Below are 21,323 nucleotides of genomic sequence, written 5' to 3'. Positions count from 1 at the left end.
ATGAGGTGGAGTAACCAGGAGAAGGGACTCAGCAATCTCTATAATGGAGCCGGATTTGAACCTGGGTCTCAGTGATCTACTCCTCGCAGTCCCCAACTTTAGCAAACAGCAACAAGCGTATTTCACGGCAGTACCTGAATCCTAAACCAGGAGCAGCTCAAAGCGAGACCTGTATCCTGCTGCAGTTTAAACGATAAATCGACGACGCTAAGGAACTGGCTTAAGTCATATCTGGTCCCCCACTTTCCGAAACAAATACCAGTTTATCCATCCGAGAGATAATGGCTTTGTTGCTGCGGCGGGACGATTTCCATACGAATGCTGAAAATGTGCAGTATGTCGGAGGAGGGTGGGAAGAGAGTGAAATAATAAATAAAAGCTGGCCCAAAAAGAAAACCCTTCAGCCCACCCCCACCCCCCACCCCACGCAACTATTGATTGCATTGTGTGCTTAGGACAAGAGTGGGGCAAAATCAAAGCCTTCCGTGGTCATTTTTCTATCAAAAAGTGATGTTGGGTGAATAACTTATTTACATTGCTAATGTGCGATGCTGGACTGACCCAGGGTGAGAAAAAAGGGCGAGGGGGGAACCTAACAGGCCTTCCTTTATCCACGATCAATAATTGCCAGAGATCCAAGGACCCAGCCCAGGAGGAAGACGTTAACGAGGTGCGCCTTTGCGCGGGGAGGGGAGGTGGAGAATGAGCTTTTAATTGGCGAAAGATTATATTTATCAAACTGACAGCCATTGGGGGGGGGGCGTGTTGTTGAACGGCCGTCCTGTTGGTTGGTTGCTCTGCAGACAGGGAGTAGGAAAGCGTAGAGGCTGGGGGGGAGCTGGGAGTGGGCGCAAGAGAACGGCCGGTCGGTCGAGAGAGACCCTTCCCATCCTCTCACATTGTTGTGAATTATTCATTAGAGTCCTTAAAGGGGGGGCGGATAGATCAAGAGCGAAACAAAGACCTTAAGATGCTATTGTGCTCTCAACTTCCAGGCCCCTTTAAATCCAGACTACGAGAAGGTAGGGGAGCAGGGGTCAGAAAAGACCCATCCTTTGGGGAGGAGGGGGGTCATTTAGCAATCTGGAGTGGCAAAGTTATTAAGAAGCGATTAAGCCATGGAGCTGGATCTTGTTAACCTTGGTTAGGATGGCCAGGTCTGGGGTTGGGGAAAACCTGGAGACTTTGTGGGGGAGAGCAGGGAGTAGGTGGGTTTGGGGGCGGGGAGAGAGTGGAGTATGATACTATGGAGTCCACCCTCCAAAGCGGCCCTTTCCTCCAGGGGGATTGATCTCTGTCACCTGGAGATCAGCTACTATTCCGGGGCATCCTCAGGCCCTACCTGGACTGGCATCCCTAACCTTGGTCCGTCTGAAAGGTCTTCTGTGGGATAAATCATAGCACAACAGTACGGTTGCCAAGTTGGGAAATAGCTGGGGATTTTGAGAATGGAGCCTGAGGAGGGGAGGGTTTGGGGTGGGGGCCGGACTTCAATGGAGTTGCCCACCTTTAGGAAGGTATATTCCATCCATGAAGGGAGCAGGGCCTTGGTGGTCATGGCACCCCTGCTGTGACTTTTTTGCAGAGCATCTTCCCCATCTCCTTGCCTTGCTACAACTTGTGTATGCTTTTCCATAGTTTGCAACACTTGGTGGGGGGGATAACCTTCTTTGAGTAACAGTGGGACAACACAAATGCATGTGTGTGTGTGTGTGCACAAGATAGAGAGAGAGGCCACCCCACCCAAGCCTCCCTCAAACGACTTTCAACTCTTTCAAAAAGCGATTGTCTGTCTCCAACCCGAGGTCTCTCTTTCCCCCGTGCCCTCCCTACCCTCCTTTCCCCCCTGTCTGAACCGATAAAAGAAAAGCGAAATAATCTGATGAAATATTTAAGGTTTTCGGTGGGTGAGAGAGCTGAGAGGAGTCATTGTCCGCTCGTCTCTTTTGTGAGGAAGGCGGGAGGTGAGGCTGTGTAAGCCGGTTGCCAGGGTCGCTCCATATTGATGGGACCAGAGGTGGTATTGGCTACAGCTGTGGCATTTCGCCTCCCAGCTGAGATACCAGCCTGAGAGCTTTTGTCCCGCTTTGTGAAGAGGACACACAAGGGCCAAATTTACACAAACGTGATTGCCGTTGCTCCTAGACCTCTCTGCTTTTGTTTCCCAGAAAGGAGAAGGAGAGGCGAGAGAGCCCTTGGAGATGGGGTGGGGGTAGAGGACGTGACAATGGTGATGGATTCTATCTCCGCTGGGCCACAGAAGACCCTCCAGCGCAAGAGAAACCCCTGCTTTCCCTCCCCTTCGCTTTCCTTTGGAAGAAGAAAAACACCTCCCACTGTTTGCCTCCTTGGAACCTGTGCTTTCTTTTCCCGCTACTAACTGCTGTCTGATTTATAGGCGCTCTCTTGGACGGCAGCATATGTGGTTCAGGCTGTTTAGCATCGGCTGACATTTCGCTGAAGCAACCAGGAAAGGGCAGATTTCCCTGAGCTGCAACAGGATCACGCCGGGCCACTTTCCCCCTCCCAGCCCGTTCTTCTTGACCGTCTCGCGCTGCTACACCTACGGCTACCCGTCACGTAACGGAAGAGGAAGTTAGGGACTTAGTAGCAGGCCACTTGGCTTGCATCTGGAAAGTCCTAGGCTAAATTCCTGGCTTCTCCAGTTAAGGATCTCAAGTAGGAGCTGCTGGGAAAGACACTGCACTCTGGGACCTGGCAAATCTGTGGGACCACCTCTCCTCCTGTGTCCCCCCTCCCCAGAGTGTTATGGTCAAGTGACCTTGGCCCTAAGGGAATAAAACTGGGAAGTTCATCCTGGAGGAAGGTTCATGCAGCAACTGCAGCTTAAAGAATAAACAGTTTCATTGAGAAGAGAACACCTCTGGCCACAAAGTGAGGAGAGCGACAGTCCTAACAGTCTGACTAACTGTTGTTCTTCTGCAGGCAATCAGGAAGTAATCTCCCATGGAGCCAATCAGGACACAAGAAGACATTGTTTGCAAAATACCAGGAAGTTCCTGATATAAATATGCTAAATACACATCCCCCTCCAATGCCTCCCAGAAAGATATCCTTCATATGCTGTTGAATCACTACGGATCTCGCATATTCCAGCATGTTATGTTTGTACCCTAATTTTTTTTCCTGCTTCCCCCTCCCCTCCCAACAAAAAGAAAGGAACTGAAAACAAGGGATGTGCATGACAAAAACCACTGAGTGAAACGCTGAAGACCTGGCTGAGAGACTTTGGGAAGGTTTCCTATGGGAAGCAGGCAGGAGAATGTCGGATTCCGTCCTCCTGCCCGCTCCCAAAGGGCTGAAACCTGACCCTCAAGAAAGGAACGTGGGACAGGGCAATGAAGGAGCTTACTCGGGATGCTGACAATGGCCCGGGTCAAAGGCCTCCGTCCAGCTATACAGCTGCCTGAATATCTTTGTCCCCCTCTCGAGCCTCTTCCCATAATTTATTTTCAACTTAATTTGACATAATCACATTGGAGAGCGAGATTTTTGGAGTTCTTTGGCCTGTCAGCGTTTACAAGGCATCCGAGACTCTAATGAACTTATAATGTGGACCGGCAAGTCCTCAGCAGGAGGTCAGGGTGAGAGGGCCGGGCAGGCGATGGAATTTGCTTACAAGGGAGCAGGGACCGCGCCTGCACCTCCGGGCCAGCCTCCTCCGTCCAGAGCAGCATTTATAAAGAGTGCGGTTCCATCGGCCACACATTTTATTTATTCCCTGCATTGATGATACCCCTATCTTTCGCCCCAAGGAGGCCTTAGGGTTGCCAGCTCCAGGCTGGGAAAAATCAGGGGTGGGGCCTGCAGAGGAATGCCGATTCCATAAACTTGGGCAGATTGTGAGTGGGAGGGCAGGAAGGGCGGTATCAGAGCTTGGCTCCTGTGGCCCTTTCTTGCCTGCCCAGGGAAATGTCGATCGGCACTTTGGGGTCAGGAGGTGAATTTCCTCCAGGCCACACTGGCCACGGAGTCTGGTTTTCAAGGGGGTGGGGTGGGGAATCATCTGGGCACGAAATTGGGGGCAGGTAGTTGTGAGCATCCTGAATTGTGCTGGGGGGTTGGACTAGATGACCTGGGGATCCCTTCCAACTCCATGATTCTATGAGAACAGGGTTTTGGGGAAGGGTGGGATTTCCATAGGGTATGATGCCACAGAGTCCATCTTATTTATGGCCGTTTTCTCCAGGGGAACCGATTTCTGTTGTCTGGAGATGAACTGTAGTTCCAGGGGACCCCCAGGTCCCACCCGGAGGCTGGCTTCCCTAGGTGGCCTAGATATGAACACACTGATGGACACTAATAAGGCACTTCCAATCTGTTTTCAACGCCCTTTGCGACAGGATTTTACTGTGTGAAACGGTAAAGCTCACTTGCAAACAATCATTCAAGTATATTCAAAGTGCATGAAAATGGCCATGATTCTCTCACTCTCATTTCATCCTCATAACAATCCCCATGAGGCAGGTTAGGCTGAGCACGTGCATAGCTGGTACAAAGTCCCCCAGCAAGTTTCCACAACAAAACTGTAATTCGAACCCAGCTCTCCCAGATCCTAGTGCAGGGGTGGTCCAACCGTGGCTTTCCAGACGTTGATGGACTACAGCTACCATGAGCCCCAAGGAGTATGCCTGTTTCAGGCACAAATAGGCAACGAGAGAGAACAAGCAGGGTCTTCCAAGAAAACCAGAGAGCTTTGGAATGGCCAGGGAAGTAAGAACTGTTGAGCGCAGAAGGGCAAAGGAGTGTTGAGAGGGGTGAAAACCTGGGGAAGTTTTGTTGGCAGAGTCCAAATATGTGAGAGAGCACAGAGCTTAAAAGAATAAAGTAGTTTTATTTAGAAGAGAAGCAACTTTGGAGAGAGAGACAGAGACAGAGAGATAGTCTTAACCAATGGTCTAAATCAGAGGTAGTCAAACTGCGGCCCTCCAGGTGTCCATGGACTACAATTCCCATGAGCCCCTGCCAGCATTCGCTGGCAGGGGCTCATGGGAATTGTAGTCCATGGACATCTGAATGGCCGCAGTTTGACTACCCCTGGTCTAAATGTTCTATTTTCTTCATTTGGTCTGTTGGTTCTGAAGACAGACTGGGAGGAAGTGTGCTGAAAGGAGCAGGAAGTCTCCAATCGAGCCATTCAGGACGCTGGGAAAGTATTTTCAAAATGCCAGGCAGTTCCTAGTATAACTATGCTAACTACACATCTCCTCCGATGCCCCCTGCAGGATATTCTTTGTATTCTCTTGAATCATGCACACTACAGGTCTTGCACAGTCGAATTTCCCAACAGATGCAAAGAAGAGAACCGCTTCACAACCTCGGCCCGTGTTTGCCTCCTTAGTGCCTTCCCAAAGGGTTAATTTGAAGAGGCTTCAGTGGGTCCTTAACCAGGGGGTTGGCACAGGCTATGGAGCCCCCCCCCCCCCCCCACTGACGCCTATTAACGGTTGGGTTATGACAGCAGTCATTTTTTAAATGTAAAAAGGAAGTGTTGGGGAGAGGCAGGAGAGCTGTGTATTGAGTGTGCCTCTCCTTGGCGGAGATATTTTTCCTGCCTCGTGACACAAGAGCGCTGGCACGCAAAGAGGAGCAGTTAGTTGTTATTAATGACCCTGGCTCTGGTTTGGTCCCCAAGGGACGATCTGACTTTAATAAGTCGCAGCTGGAGGGTGATTTCCGGGCTTGCAGCTGAGAGGGGAGAGAGAGAGAGCATCGGAGGTGGGAGAGAAGGAGCACAGTAGTGCTGGGGGGGCTGCCGGGCCTGTCAAGCGGGGGAGACCACCCTGCGATGCTGCCCAGCTTCTTCAACTTGCACCTCCATTTACTCTGGAGGAGGAAGGGATGTCAACGGTGTCGCCTTCGAGATGGGCAGAGTTTAAGGCTGCCGACCCTTTGGTTGGAGTTCTAGAGATCTCTCAGGACTACGACCCATCTCCAGATTACCGAAGCAGAGCAAAGTTGGGGTCCAACAGCACCTTCAAGACCACTTCCTCAGATACAATGAAATGGGAGTGACCAGCCCATATTTATAGTAAATAATTTATTCATTGTATTGTTTTAACCTATGATGGAAGCCACCCTGAGCCAACCAGGCCGGAAGGAGAAGGATATAAATCATGGATGGATGGATGGATGGATGGATGGATGGATGGATGGATGGATGGATGGATGGATGGATGGATGGATGGATGGATGGATGATAGAGAATATACTCGGGATACTGTGCAAGGCAAATGTCTGGATTTTGGGGTTTTTTTTTACATTTAACCCATTAGACCAGCCTTTTCCAAGCTTTTGACCATGGAGGTACCACTGAAATATTTTTCAGTTTTTTCGGTCCCAGGAAGTGATGTCTGCCGGCCACACCTCCCTGCCACGCCCCCGAGCAGTGGGAAGTCCCTCAGGCGGCAAAGGTTGAACCGGCCAAGGCCACTCCCATTCCCACCTCCTCCAAGTCTATCACTGGCCGCTTTGGGAGGAGGCAGGTCAACCTGCCCAAATAAAGTTAGAATTGTTTTTTAATTAATTTTTCTTTCTTCTTCACTAGGGATTGGCAGGCACAGGGTGGGAGCCCTCTCCCAAGCCACAATTTTAAAAATCCCCACACAGCAGTATCCTTGAGGGGCCTTCATGGCGACATGGTTGGGAAACCCAGCAATATCCTATAGCTTCATACCCTATTGAGATCTCTCTGCTCCCCGCCAAACCCTGCCTTCTCAGGCCCCACCCTGAAAATCTCCACGTATTTTACCACCTGGAATTGGCAAGAATAACAGCATTTCAGAGAAGAGCCTCTTGGCATGTCTGCAGTGGGAAAGCCTTCTGGGGGGTGGGGGGTGGGACTATATGGCATTATACCCTACTGAGGTTGCTCTCCCCCCCAAAGCCCTGCTCTTCCCCAAACCTCACTCTCAAATCTCCAGGAACTTTCCCACCCAAAGTTGGCAATTCCAGAGAAGGGCCGATCCCTCCTGGTATGCCATTGGCGAGAGCGATCCCTCCCTGGGAGGGGGAGACAGATGAGAAGCTGTTTTGAATTATGGCGGAGTGGGTGGTGAGGAAGAGGAAGGGGAAGGGGAAGAAAAGCAAGGAAAGGTAGCAAAAACACCAGGAGGGGAAAGCCTTTGGCACCAACGCCAGCGGCCTCTACCCCCTCCCGCCCCACCCCTCTCTCTGTGGTCCCCCTAATGCATTTCCCTGCTGTCAGGTTGGGTCACCCAAACTAAGCAGTGAGCGGTGACCCTGACAAGGAACCGTGGCCAACTTCCACGAGCCACAGGGGGAGCGGAGAGGGAAAGGAGGCCAGCCTGCCAGGAAGGGCAGTTCAGAAAAGCACCTTCTTTTCAGTTTGTACACAAGGAGCGGGGGCTGACACGGCCGACCTCAGCGCTTGGCGCCCGCCCAGCCGGTTACACGACTTGGCAAGGGAGAGCGTGAGAAAGCAGGGGGCAAGAGCCCGGTGTCATCGCAGCTGCAAGGGGCGGCGGGAGAGAGACCGCTGAGCAGGAAGAAAAAAAAAACCTAATTAGAAAAATATGCGGCCCAAGGCCTTTTCCGCCACGAAAACACAGCCGCATTGACCCTTTCCTGACAAATGTGCACTGGGAGTTCTTTGAGGCAATGCAGTATGGGATCTCTTTCTTTTAAGACGCAGGCTGAGGCTGGGTGTGGCGGGGAGGGAAACTGGGGAGGGGGGGGGGAAAGGCATCCTGAGATGGGGAGTCATAAAGCAAACTTGTCAGCACTGCAAGTGGCTGGACAAAGAGAGGACATTGCATGCGCTCTTGCAATGTGCGGAACTCAGGATCTTTCTAGCCCCTCAGGGTTCCCCCCCCCCCGGCCCCCCTCTTCCTCTCAGTCTCAAGCCAGTGGTAAAAACAACTGTCAGACCATGCCCGACAGCCCAGCCTTGTCAGATCTCAGAAGCTAAGCGGGAATAGGATTTGGAGGCGGGACCCAATGCTGTGGCATGGTCTTCTTGGTGGTGATGGTAAATGCCAAAGAGTTGGCTATAAGTCTATGGCATTTCCCACCACCACCGAGAAGACCATGCCGAGGGCCAAACCATGCAGTAAATCTGGAATGAGGATCTGCAAATGGTTTATTTGTTCGTCTAATTCGCTGGCATTCGCTGGCAGGGGCTCACGGGAATTGTAGTCCATGGACATCTGGAGGGCGACAGTTTGCCCGCCCCTGACTTAGATGATTAAAAGGACATAAACATGTGCAGCAGTAGGTTAGTGTCCAACCAGGATCTGGGAGACCCGGTTTCAAATCCAGGAGAGCTTGTTGGGTGACCTTGGGCCAGTCGTATGTTCTTGGTCTAGCCTACTTCACAGGGTCACTGTGAAGACAGGACGGGGAAGGGTGTGGGCTTCCATTGGGAAGAACAGTGGGATATATATGAATGAAAACAAAAGGTGTGCCAGCCCCCTGATGGCTTCAGGGCTGAAAAAAGGCCTTTCCTCCCAATGCCCCCCAAAGGCACGGTTAAGATCCCCAGGGACAGTTAGGGCTGCAGCCGTGCTTCGAGTTCAGTGGCATCTTGGAGGCCAAGAAGATGGAGGGGAGGCCTTTTGAGAGTCTGAAGATATCTGACAAAGAGAGCTTTGACTCTCGAAAGCGGATACCCCCCAAAATCTCTTTGGTCTCTAAGCTGCTGTGTAACTCAAATCCAGTCAACTGGAGCCTTGCAGGCCCAGGGTCCTGTTCTCCCAGGCAGGGCCTACCGCCCTGGGGGAGACTCAGGTCAAAGCAGCCTGCTCCATCACGACCAATCTGCAATCTCACACGCCAGGGACGGTATTCTTCCCTCCCTTCCTTTGCACCCCCAGCTCGGCCCAGCGCCCCCCACCTCACCCCCCTTGCAAAATGCATGGCTGTTGGGTAACTAATCGCTCCGGCCCCACCGCTTTGAAAATGAACTTGGGCTCCAGCAGGGAGGAGGGAGGAGGGGAGCCGGAGTCCTGTAATGACAGCTTTCTTTGTGTGACAAGCCGTCTGCTTCGTGTCTGGAAAAGAGGAGTCCGGCACGCATCCTCTTGGAGCCACCCACGCAGCTCGAGATGCAGAACCGCAGTCGTGTGTCAATAAAGTACAAACTCTTGCTCCCCCCCCACCCTCCCCTTCCTCGCTCCACGCCTCTGCCTCCCTCTCGGTTGGGCTCTCTGCACTCTCCTCTGCTTTGCCCTCCCACGAACAGGAGGGAGGACAGACGTTACTGGCAGTCCGTGGGCACTCCAGCAGTGGCCTTCAGGGAACCCCAGGCAAATGGATTTCCTCGCAGGCTTATCAGAAAGCCCTCAGAGGAAAGGCACAGAAGAGAGCTGCTCCCTCCCTAGGGAGCGCGGCTCAGTTCGACAGCAACTGCTTTGCCTGCAGGGAGTCACAGGTTCGATCCCCAGCGGATCAGGTAACAGAATGTATGAAAGACATCCGAGACCCGGGAGCGCTGCTGCCAGCCAGAGCGGACGATGCTGAGCCGAATGAATCAAAGTTCTGACTCAGCAAGAGGCATTTGACTGCCTGGTTAGCAGACCTATAGAGGAGGAGTGCTGGATCCTCTGCTCCTAATATCTCCTGTTGAAAGAACCAGGCAGTGGGCAATGTGAGACCCCTCCAGCCCCCTGGAGAGCCTTTGCCAGTCTGAGCAGGCAATGCTGCCATGGATTAATGGCCGGATTCAGCACAAGGCAGCTTTGAGTGATTCATGGGGCAATTCACTGCAATTCACATTTGGAGGGGGGAGGTGGGTGGGTTGTAATAAGCACTGCAGGTCCCGGCAGCCTAGAGCATGTGCTGCCAGGGGCTCATGGGAATTGTAGTCCATGGACAACTGAAGAACCACAGTTTGGCCACCTCTGCTATAGACCAGGGATAGCGAATGCTGGCAGGGGCTCATGGGAATTGTAGTCCATGAACATCTGGAGGACCACAGGTTGACTACCCCTGCTATAGACGATAAGGCTGCCAGCTCTGGGGTGGGAAATTCCTGGGAAATTGAGGGCTTGGGAAGCGGGGTCCATAGACCTAATCTCTGTAGTCTAAAGATCACTTGTGATTCCTGGAGATCCCCAGGCCTCACCTGGAGATAGCCAGCCTAGCTAGCAAGGCTGGGCACCTGTTGGATACATGTCCATTTCTCCTTTTTCTTGCAACGGGGCAAGAATTAAACCCTTCCCTGCTGTTCATATCAAAAACCAACCGCCCTCCAGATGCATTGTGATGTAAAATTTCATTTTGGGGGAATCGGATCACAGAGGTTCAGAATCCCGTGTCTGTATTTAGCCAAATGCACTCTACACATGCTCAGGGACACTCCCCCGTTTCCAAGGTCATCTTTGGCAAGGAAAAGCAAATAGCCACAGGCCCAGAACGCATGAGGTTTGCCCTCATGGCCACGGGAAGCAGGCAGTTCTTTGAGGAACAACCAGCTCCAACGTTCCCGCCTCAAAGAACCTTCGAAGTGCGCTTGAGACCAGGATGAGGAAAGGGACCCTGCTACAATAACTCTTCTTCTAATCCCCAAATCTTGCCCCTTGCACACACTAAACCGGAGGCAAAGTAGCTTTGCAAACAGGAGCCTTGCAGACCTCCTTTGGATGTCATCCCGAGGGGAAAAGAAAGCGCTTTTCTTCTCTTCCCCCTTCTTCTTTTAAATCCCCTCCTTTTATTTTCTGAAGTTAAGCCCTCCGAGGGAATGCATTAACCAGTATCCCGGAAACCTGACTCATTTTTATGACAGCATGAACTCGCCTTATTAAAAAAAAAAAAAGAAAGAAGAACGAAAGAGAGGAGGAGGAGGAGGAGGAGGAGGAGGAGGGTGGGGGAGACACAAGGGCTTTATTATTCTCTCCCAGCAAGGGCCGAGTAAAATGAGAGTTCTTTGATAATATTTATGGTCTCTCGAGCTGTATATGACAGTGCCGCGTTATTGGAATTGTTCAGACCGGATGGAGGAGCCCGGAAGAGGTCAGGTCTGCGCTGCAGACAAATTGGCTGTTTCTGTCATGTGGGGTGCTGCCCCGCTTTGCTCGAGGGGGCCGCGGACAGAGGATGTTTTCAGGAGCAGGGTGTCAAGTGTACCGATTCAGTGGACACGAGTGCAAGCACGCGCACGCATCCTGCAGGGACCGCACAAATTCACTCTGCAAACCAAGAAATTAGACACACGTGGCTTTCTAGGGTCCCAAGGCCTGATCCTTTTTAACAGGAGATGCCAGGGATTGAACCTGGGACCTTCTACATGCCAAGCAGAGGCTCTGCCACTGAGCCACGGCCCCTCATTGTACGGAGGCCTCACTAAATGAGCTCGTTAGTCCAGACTGGCAATATAAGGATGGCCGCAGTGTGGCCAATGGTGAGCTGTGGCTCCGCCTCTTGCAGCAGCCATTTTGTGGCTTTGCCCACAGGGGCAGTGCCAGAATTCCAAAGGTGCCCACAGGCCGGAAAAGTCTGGGACTTTAAGCATCAGAAGTCATAATAAAGGAGTGGGTGCACCCAAGTGGGTGCAGAATGTGCCTCCCTGGCTACCGAATCACCACATTTGGATATTGTGGTTTCACAACACTATAGCAACCACTCACAAGCGAAATGGCTGGTCCACAAGGAACATTCCAGCTAGATTCGAGTCCAGAAGCGCCTTAAAGTCCCACAAGCATCCTGGGGTCATAAGTTTTCGCGAGTCAACTCTCCCTTTGCCAGATACAAAAACTGTTGCCTCTCGAAAGCTTACCCCCTGAACTTCTAGTTGGTCGGTCCCTAAAGGGCTTGTGGATTCGAATCCAGGCCTCCTGCAGCCCAACCCTGCCAGCCTCCCAAACCCTCGCTCAAGCAACAGTCCAATCGTGACTGACTGATGCAGCCCAATCTGCCACGTGGTGTGGATGTGGGAGCCTCCGAGGTCAGAGAATGTGGCTGCTTGGACTCTTTCTTTTCAAAATTAAGCAGAGGAAATATGCTCTTTTTTTTTTTTTTTTAATGCGTGTGGGCTCTGCTCGTGCCAACAGACAACAGAAGGCTGGCCAGGACGCGAAGAGGCCGGCCGTTCCCATGCTCTTTGGGGCAAGCCGTACCGCCTGCGTACCAGACTGAGACCTCATTTGAACCGTCGCCTTCCCGTTTGGCTGTGTGCAGCGCAGCCCGCAACTGGAGCTTGGCAGCACTTCTGAGCCCAGGCACGGAGGGCCCACGGCTGCGTCAACTCAGCACAAGAAGGCAGGAAGGGAGAGAAAAGAGCAGGGCCCAGGCCGCCACAGGAAGCTCCACCACGAGCAAGGCGGCGGACTCGGATACGGAGGCTTCCACTTGTCAGAGGCACGCCTGGCCTACGCTGGGGGCACAAGACTCCCCAGGGAGTTGGATGGACCAGGGACCCCCCCCCCCAGCCCCTTCCCTGGTGCCTGCCTGTCAAGGGTTTGGATGAGGTGGGCAGGGCCTGGCAGGGCTTTTGCCCAGCAGGAGGGTTTCGGATTGGCCACCGACTAGCTTGTGTGGATGGAGGGGGGAAGGAGGGTTCCTCCATATAAGAATGTCCCTGCAAGCAGAAAACCAGCACCAAAGAGAGACTACAGGCAAACTATTCTGCCTGCTGCACAGGGGTTTTTACACGTGGGGGACATTTCAGCCGACACACCTTCTCACCCCCCTGCTGACGAGCACTGCCCACAGAAACCCACATGAAAACACGAAATTGTCCTTCTTATGTCAGTATTCTCTCCTCAGATTGGCAGCGGCTCTCCAGGGCCTCCGGCTGGGGTCTCTCACATCACCCCCTGCCCAGGCCTTTTAACTGGAGATCCAATTGTTCTTCGGTCCCCCTGGTTCATGACACTGTTCTACTGACATCACTGCATTGCGACTCTTTACGGCGACTAAGTTACCTGTACTGTTCCCTGTTGCTCAGTTCTATGTAAACGGCCCTGAGCCTCAGGCGAGGGCAGTATTAATTAATTAATTACATGCCCAGGAGCAAACATGCAATGCCTGACTGGAATAAACCCCAAAGGCTATTGGTGAAACCAGGGAGGGCGATACACTCTGCACATGCCCAGAGGCTATTCATTTCACACTGATTCCATGTTGATTCTGTGTTACCAAAAAGCTAAATGGCAATCCACTCCCTGGCAGTCTCGGTGGAAGAGCCTGAGGAAGGGTCTGGTGAGGGGCAAGACCTCTGCCGGGAAGAATGCCACCCTCCTAAGCAGCCCTTTTCTCCGGGTGGAGAAATCCCCATCGCCTGCAGCACAAGGGTCATTCCAGGAGCTCTCCTGGAGATCGGCACCCCGAGATTCCGAGGCTCCCTGACCTACTGGCGCTCGAAAAGGGAGGTGTGCCCTCTGCACATGCTCGAGGGCGACTTCAGGATTTTAGGCCCGGAGCATCCCACTGCAGTGCAGACCCCGATCTTCCCCGTTGCGCGTGCTCCCCCCACCCCCGCGCAGCAGCGCCTGAGCGCGGCCTGGCGCGCTCCGCTTGGCACCGGAGAAGAAGCAGACGCGGGCGGGCGGCTCGCCGCAGCCGCTCCCGCCCCGGCTCGCGTGGCCTCGCCTCGCCTCCCTCGCTCCTCCGCGGCGCGTGCGGGCTGTGCCGCCGCCCCCCGGCCAGATGCAGCCAGCTGTGCGAGCCGGCTCCGGAACCGCGCTTGCGCCGCGCCCTCCGTGCCTGCTGGGCCGACGAGCTCCAGAGACACGCGGGGCCGCTGCACACGTGCACCTGGGGGCCTCCTAGGCACGGAAGAGGCTCGCAGCCCTCCCGGGTTAATGAAACCAGAGTCCAGCGGCACCTTTCAGACCAGCAAAGATTCATTCAAGGCGTGAGCTTGCACTCGGAAGCTCACGCCTTGAATAAATCTTTGCTGGTCTTAAATGTGCCGCTGGACTCTGGTTTTATTGTGCTACTTCAGACCAACACGGCGACCCACTTTAATCTATCCCTGGCTCAGGCCACCTAAGAAGCCCTGGGTCATGCCCAGGAAGCCCTGGGTCATGGCACGGGGACAGGCAATGGCAAAGCCACCTCTGAACATCTCTTGACATGGAAACCCCACAAAGGCCGGCCTGGCCAGGCAAGGAAAGCGGAACAGCGTTCCTCTAACTCGAAATGCCAACTCGGGTGGCAGGGTGCCAGAAAAAAACGACCTGTTTGAACCGCAGGTAGACAGTTTTTGCATGCAAAAAAAATTATCAAGTTGTTATTATGAATAATAATGCTGTTTGTATGCAAACTTAAATGGACTCCGGGGAATGGTAGAGGACAGGAAGGCCTGGAGGATCATTGTCCATGGGGTCGCGATGGGTCGGACACGACTTCGCACATAACAACAACAATGCTGTTTGTAGATCCGCCCCTCTCTGCGGAGTTCATTCCCCCACATTTTTGCTTGAAAAGAGCCTAAGGAGCAGAGCCGAGAGAGAGACCTGAATACAGGAAGCTGCTTTTGGCAGATCAGCCCATCAAATCTTGTCCGCTCAGGCAGACAGCTGCCCTCCAGGGCCTCAGGCAAAGGCCCCTCTCCCATCCCTTCCTGCCAGGTCTTTTAACAGGAGACGCCAGGGATTGAACCCGGGACCTTCTGCATGCCGAACAGAGTCTCTGCCACTGAGCTACACCGAAGCTGCCATCTCCCATACCAGACTCTTGCTCCCTCATCTTGTCCACTCACACTGGCAGCACCTCTCCAGGGTCTCAGGCAAGGGTCTTTCACCTCCTCTGCTGCCCGGGCCTCTAGTCAGGGATTCCACTTGAGACCTACCACCGAACCACAGCCCCTTCTGGCTTAAGACCTGGGTGGACCACCACCGTTCAGAACAGGCAAGCTTAACAGCTTCATATGTTGAAGATGCCCCTGTTGTTGAATGCACCTTTTTCTTGTTGGTGTGCATGTGGGGGGGGGGAGCATGAATTGCTTTTGCAGCTGCGCACCTCTCCAGCGACGCAGCAATGCATTTTGAAGAAAATAATGCACCCTGCACACACAAACACCCCATGTCCGCTATCCTATCTGCCCCCACACCAAGGGGGGTGGTGGTATGCTGACCAATCTCAGGGAAATAACCCCCTTTCCCTCCTACTTAACTGACCTCTTGTCTGGAATGGCCCCACTACGCAGAAATCTGAAATTCTGGAAACCCTCCAGTTTTAACTCACAGGAGGTCAAATTTCTCATCGCAGGGAAAGCAGCCACAGGAAGCTGGATGGGGAGAGCGGTGGGAGGGGGGGGGAGCTGTCAGGAGGGCTCTGGCGCACTGACTTCCCAGAACTCAGCAGGCGCGTAGTTTTTGTGCTCTATTAATCCTTTCCAAGTTCCGTCCTCGCCCCAAGGCATGCGCTCTTACGAAATCGCACAGGCCGCTCTCTCGCCAAGGGTGTGCATTGTCCATCACGGGAACAAAATCCTCCTCTCCAGAAAAATCACGGTTTGTGTGCCTCTCAAGATTTCAAGGTCTTCCCCTCCCTCCCCATAAGTAACCAGAGCAAGGATAAGATTCTGAAATCACACACTGGTAAAAAGAGCTCTCAAATCTCAAGAGGGTTTTCGAGTCCTTTGGAGATGGCTTTGCCATAGCCTGCCTCGGAGCAGGGCCCGGACTTCCTAGGTGGTCTCCCATCAGAATATTAAGTAGGGCTGACCCTGCTTCGCTTCTGAGCTCTGAGGAGACCGGGCGAGCCTGAACTATGTAGGTCACGGCTCTGAAATTATAGGTGCTGAAATGCAGGGGGATGTCGACCATCTGTTCCTCTTTACGGAGGACGGTGATCCCGGCGCATTTTTAACACACGCCCCCCCCCCCCAAAGACCTTTTTTGTTTCTTTGCGCGAGCCCTTGGCACTAAAAACCAGGGCCCGGTTCATCTTAGTGGGATCTGGCGGTGATGAAACTCTGAGAAGAGGGAGGGGGAATACTTAGGAGCCATTTCAGGAGGACCTAACTACAGGCAGGCCCAGTAGGCCACTTTTCGATACATGGATGCCAGCGTGGTGTGGTAGTTGTGAACAGTGGCCTCTAATCTGGAGAACTGGGTTTGATTCCCCACTCCTTTGCATGCAGCCAGCTGGGTGACCTTGGGCTAGTCACAGTTCTCCCCGAGCTCTCTTAGCCCCAACTCCCTCACGGGGTGCCTGTTGTGGGGAGAGGATGGGAAGGTGATTGGAAGCCGCTTTGAGACTCCTTCGGGTAAAAAAAAAAGTGGGGTATAAAAACCAACTCTTCTCCTTTTTGAACAGGAACGAAAAAGAAGGGGAGGGGGAGGAGGAGCGATCTTCTTCCCACAGGGTTGATTCTGTGCTTCAGGTACCTGCTTGATGAAAACCTTAAACCCCGAAGGCAGGACAAGTCTAGAACAAACAGACACACACGCACCTACACAATTAATGTTGTGTGTGTGTGTGTGTGTCTGCTGAGAATGAAGGTTCTTGTTGGCTTTTTCACGGGGAGGGAGGAGGGAAGGTGGAGCAAAATTTCCTTGCTGGCATCCCTTTCAAAGAAGGTGTGGTGGTGTTTGTTCAAGGCTCTCCAAACATTTGCGAAAGCCCCGGCAGCCAGGGAATGCACAAGGCAGCGTGTCCTGTGCGTGGGAAAGAGCTGCTCTCCTGAACCTTTCGCAAGCCTGGGTTCCCCGCCCCCCCTCGGGCAAGCAAGCGGTTCAATTAAAAAAAGAAAGAGAGAGAAAAAAAAGAGAGAGAGAGAGAGAAGAATCCAGTGCCAAGAGATTTATTGAGCTGATAATGACAGCTTCAATCTGCAGCAGGGCAGACGTGAAGGGGGGGAGGAGGAGGAGGAGAGGAGATCATAGGAGAGGGAGGACGCATCGGAGCCAGGCAAGGCTCTGGTTTCAGCGGAAGGTGGGAAAGGTGGGAGAGCAGGGAGCAGAGGAGCCAGCCTGACGTTAGCTGGTTTCGGTGCTTAATCTGTTGCATGAGAGCTGTCAGGAAAGGAAGCCCTTTCTGCCCAGGCGCCTGAGCCTTTTAACAACCAGAGTTTCCCAGACGCCTCCCTGCGGCCCAGGCATGCTGCTTCCCCCCCTCTTCCCTGAATTAAAAATGGAAGACATGCTTTGAGCCCGAGGGTCACCAGCTCCCAGGTAGGGCCTGGGGCACTCCGGGGCCTCCAGTTCGCCTGGAGTCAGTGGTAAGAGGGTTAGACTAGTCTCGGGAAGACCCAGATTCAGATTCCCTGCTTGTGCCAGAGAATCTCGCTGGGTGACTTGAGGCAAGTCGTGTTCTCTCTGCCTAGCCCACCTCTCAGGGTTGTTGTGAGGATAGAATGGAGTAGAGGAGAACGACGTGAGCTGCTTTGGGTCCCCACTGGAGAGAAAAGTGAGGGATAGATAGGTAGATAGGTAGATAGGTAGATAGGTAGATAGGTAGGTAGGTAGATAGATAGATAGATAGATAGATAGATAGATAGATAGATAGATAGATAGATAGACAGACAGACAGACAGACAGACAGACAGGGAGGGAGGGAGGGAGGGAGGGAGGGAGGGAGGGAGACAGACAGACTAATTTGAAGTTATACTCTGCTGAAGTACCGCCCCCCACCAAATCTGCTCCCAAATCTCCAGGGTTTTCTGACCTGGAGCTGGCAACCATACCTGGAAAAGATCTCTATCCTTTCCAAGGAGCTCCGCCCACCTGGCTGTTCTGAGCAAGGAGGCAGCCTGCAGCAGCCACTCATCCAGTAACATAACCGGCATCCCTCGAGGGTGGGCAGTCCTGTTATCATGAGAGTGATTGAACGATCCAATTATGCACCATTTCAGAGGCATGTCAGCATCGCGCACACACACCCTGTGGAATATGACTGGAAATCGCTGAGGCCAAAGCATTAGCTCACGCAGATTCAGAACGGCCATCCAGCCGCCTTGGTGAGGGGTGGATTCTGCTTGGTCTCTGCTCCAAGAGTGACCCAATCACACCCCTTTTTGGAAAACCTTCCAAATTTAGCTCTTTTCACCCTCCTGCACAAGCAGGAGCAAGCCCAGGGCAGCCTCTTCTGCAGGGTCATTTGGATGCATGAGATCTTTTAATAACATCTTATAGCACCTCGCCATTCTTGGGGTGCACACCGACTGCGGTATTGCATGCTGCAAAGCGGGGGGGGGGGAGTGTTTTGTCGGCCAGAAGTCTGGGGAAATCCTAGCTGCTGGAAATGAATGGGGCTACCCCAGACAGAAATGTCTGATTTCTATCTCCTACCACAACACTTTCCAGTGTGCCGGTGTGTGTGTGTGGGGGGGGGGGAGTCGGTTCACACACTCAGCTGCCAATCACCAAGGATGAGCAACTGAGGGTAAGATAAATATTGGCCAGGAGTGACCAAACTACAATAAATTGTCTCTCTGCTGTTGTATTGTGCTTCCGTAATTCTATGGCAACATCTGTAACTCTTCAGCTGTTTACTGTAAATACAGCTATTATACATTTACATGCCATACAAATTCATTTAGCTGACTAGACCGGGCGTAGGGAAGGGTGTGTGTGAGTGTGTGTGTGTGTGTGTGTGTGTGTGGGGAATAACTATGAGTTTGTGGGGGGGGGTCTTCTTCCACAAGGGGGGAGGTGAGTTGGGAACTCTGGGTAAAGAAAAGCCGCATGTAAGAACCAACTCTTCTTCTTTTCCTAGCACGATTGTCTTTCCCGCTGACTCTTGTCTTCTCATTATGTGACCAAAGTACAAGAGCCTCAGTTTAGTCCTTTTAGATTTTAGGGGAGGGCTTTCCAACTGGGGGACCACAGAGCCACGGGAGTCCACGGCCTTTCCTGTCCTGCCTTAATGAACTCAGCCACAAGCTAGGCAACTGGCCCCTTCCGTGCCTCCTTCTCCCGCCCTCCTGAGCATGATTGAGTTCTCTCGTGGTTGCAGTGCCTGGGAGGGGGCGGAGCCAGCACGCAGAGTCCCGCCTTAAACCTTCTCCATCTTCCTCAAACCTGCCTGTCAACAGACCTCAGCAGAGGATAATGCCATAGACTCCGCCCCCCCCCCCCCCAAAGCAGCCATTTGCTCCAGGGGAACTGGCCTGTGTTATTTGGAGACCAGTTCTAATTCCTAAAAATCATTGGGCCCCATCTGGAGATTGGTAACCCGGGTCAGGACCATACACACAGCACTGAGCCGAAGGAAATCAGGCTGCACTTGAATCTTAGAATAACCTGTTCCAGGTTCGTAGTAAGTGGCTAGCAATGCGGGTAAGGAAAAGGTAATTGTTGTAATCTATGGGGAAATGTATTTATTTATTTACACAATTTGTTTGTTTGTATTCCCACTTTCTCCCAGGGGCTCCAGGAGGGTTAAACTGAGTGTGTTGGTACAGTCAACAAGACTGGGATGTTCCATAAACAGAGAAATGGGATTGGATTGTAGAACCAGCCTAATTAAAAAACCAAAAGCAGAACTGAAGCAAAGCCTAAATTTAACATGACACATCAAAGGATGCAAAATTACACAAGGGGGGTCCAGCCCACAGCCAACTATACAGAGGAGCATGGCCTACAGTCCCTCATAAATTCATCCAGGTAACTTTGTGAAGCTTTTTGGACTGGGCAGTGTAGTTAGTTAATGCAGTTAATCAGTAGAGCCCCCATAAATCAGAAGTGAATTAACAGCACTTAAAACAGGCATATGATTGCATGCAGCTATGCATCATGGGACGTTTGGCCACAGGTAAGCAGTGCTCCAACCATTACATCCTCAAAGCTACTGGCTTGCCCAAGGAGACTGATGTCATCCATCATAAAGAACCCCAAGGCACTGTGTGTGTGTGTGTGTCATTAATTCATATGGCTAGGTACAATCAAGGTAGCCCAATATTGTCAGAACTTCAGAACTAAGCTGGGTCAGTCCTGCCGGTATGTGGATGGGAAGTCCAGGGTTGCCACACAGGATCAGGCAATGGCAAACCAGAATGTCCGGATGCCTCTTGCCTTGAACACCCCATAAGTCAGCTGCTTACATCAATTTCTGCTTCACTGCGTTTTCTTCACAACAACCCTGTGAGGTAGGTTAGGCTGAGAATGTGTGACCGGCCCAAGATCACCCACCCAGTGAGCGCCTGAGGCAGAGCGGGGACTTGAACGCAGACCCTAGTCCAGCAGTCTAGCCATTAGACCACACTGACTCAATTAGGAAGCTACTCAATTTCAAAAGTTGATATCTTCAAAAAACGGGAAATGGCACCAGCTTTGTTAGCTGCAAACCGCCAACGTACACCTAATAAATTAGCGCAAGTGTTCAATAGGCGATAAAGTACACAGATACCACCAGAATTGTATTTGAATTAAATCTTCCCACGAGCCCATTGATAATAACTTTGACTAGAGCTTTCTGCACATCCCATCCTTTGTCCCATCTCTTTCCCCCATTTCTTCACAAACCAGCTCACAGAACCATCTAACAGCTTTGGATATACATTTGACTGCTTTGTATAAGAAAAGCTTCTTTCCTTTATTTTAGATGTTCTAATCTAACATAATCCCTCCTGGCACACCACAGGCAGGTAAAATTATAGCTTGCAAGAGGACTGCGAGGCTGCCATGTGTCCCATGGGAAATCATCATGACTTCCGAAAGACCGGATCACGCCAGGAGGCAATATGTAATCTTTTAGCAAACACAGCTGTCCCTGACCAGACCTTCCAGGGACTCAGTGATCCTACTGTACTCTTGGCTGAACTCTCTGAAAGCTAAGGAAAGTCTAGTGTCCTGCCGGGTTGGAGCAAGGTCCACCTAGTCTGGCATTCTGTTTTGAACAGTGGCCAAACAGAGGTCTTTGGATTCTCACAAAAAGGGTATGGAGCTGATACCGTTATGGAGCCCCATTGTCTGGTGCTCGAAGGTGGGCTGCCCCTGCACATGGAGGCTCTTGTATATCTAACATGGCTAGGGCTGCCAGCCTTCAGGTGGGGCCTGAAGTTCTCCTGGAATTACAACTCTAGACAACAGAAATCAGTCCCCCCGGAGAAAGCAAAACCTTTAGTGGGCAGATTCTATGGTATACCATTGGCTTTAGGTGAAATCGTTCCTCAGTTTGCCCCTTCTCAGTTTCCACCCCCAAATCTCCCAGAATTTCCCTGACTGGAGATGGCAACCTATGGTATGAGACACATCCTCCACTGAACTTTCTTTTAAAATATTGCTAACGCGAGTCCTTGTCACTGCCCTTTGCAGAAGTGAATTCCACAAGAAGCTTTCTCGTTGTCTAAGTACAAGAGACGGTGCCACAGGAGGTAACCCTGGTGCATATGGCCCTCAGGAGAAGTAGAGGCCTAGACAGCGCGGCTCGTGTGCTCTTCAGAGGGCATCCCC

The 21,323-nt window shown here is 52.2% G+C and overlaps 1 protein-coding gene and 1 long non-coding RNA gene across 2 annotated transcripts in view; one reads left to right on the top strand and one right to left on the bottom strand.

The window, feature by feature from the left end:
- LOC143824432 (uncharacterized) overlaps positions 1-21,323 on the bottom strand; it is a 126,710-nt gene that overhangs the window by 97,030 nt on the left and 8,357 nt on the right. The window lies entirely within an intron of this gene.
- The window catches only part of PERM1 (PPARGC1 and ESRR induced regulator, muscle 1), a 58,092-nt gene continuing 55,838 nt past the window's right edge, over positions 19,070-21,323 (top strand). Inside the window, exon 1 of the mRNA XM_077311724.1 lies at positions 19,070-19,181. The gene's annotated coding sequence lies outside the window, so the exon portion shown is untranslated. The remainder of the gene's footprint in view (positions 19,182-21,323) is intronic.

The sequence above is a fragment of the Paroedura picta genome, chromosome 15, assembly GCF_049243985.1.
Source record: "Paroedura picta isolate Pp20150507F chromosome 15, Ppicta_v3.0, whole genome shotgun sequence".
Classification (NCBI taxonomy): Eukaryota; Metazoa; Chordata; class Lepidosauria; order Squamata; family Gekkonidae; genus Paroedura; species Paroedura picta.
Note: the sequence above shows the minus strand (reverse complement) of the source record. Positions and strands in the feature narration are given on the sequence as shown.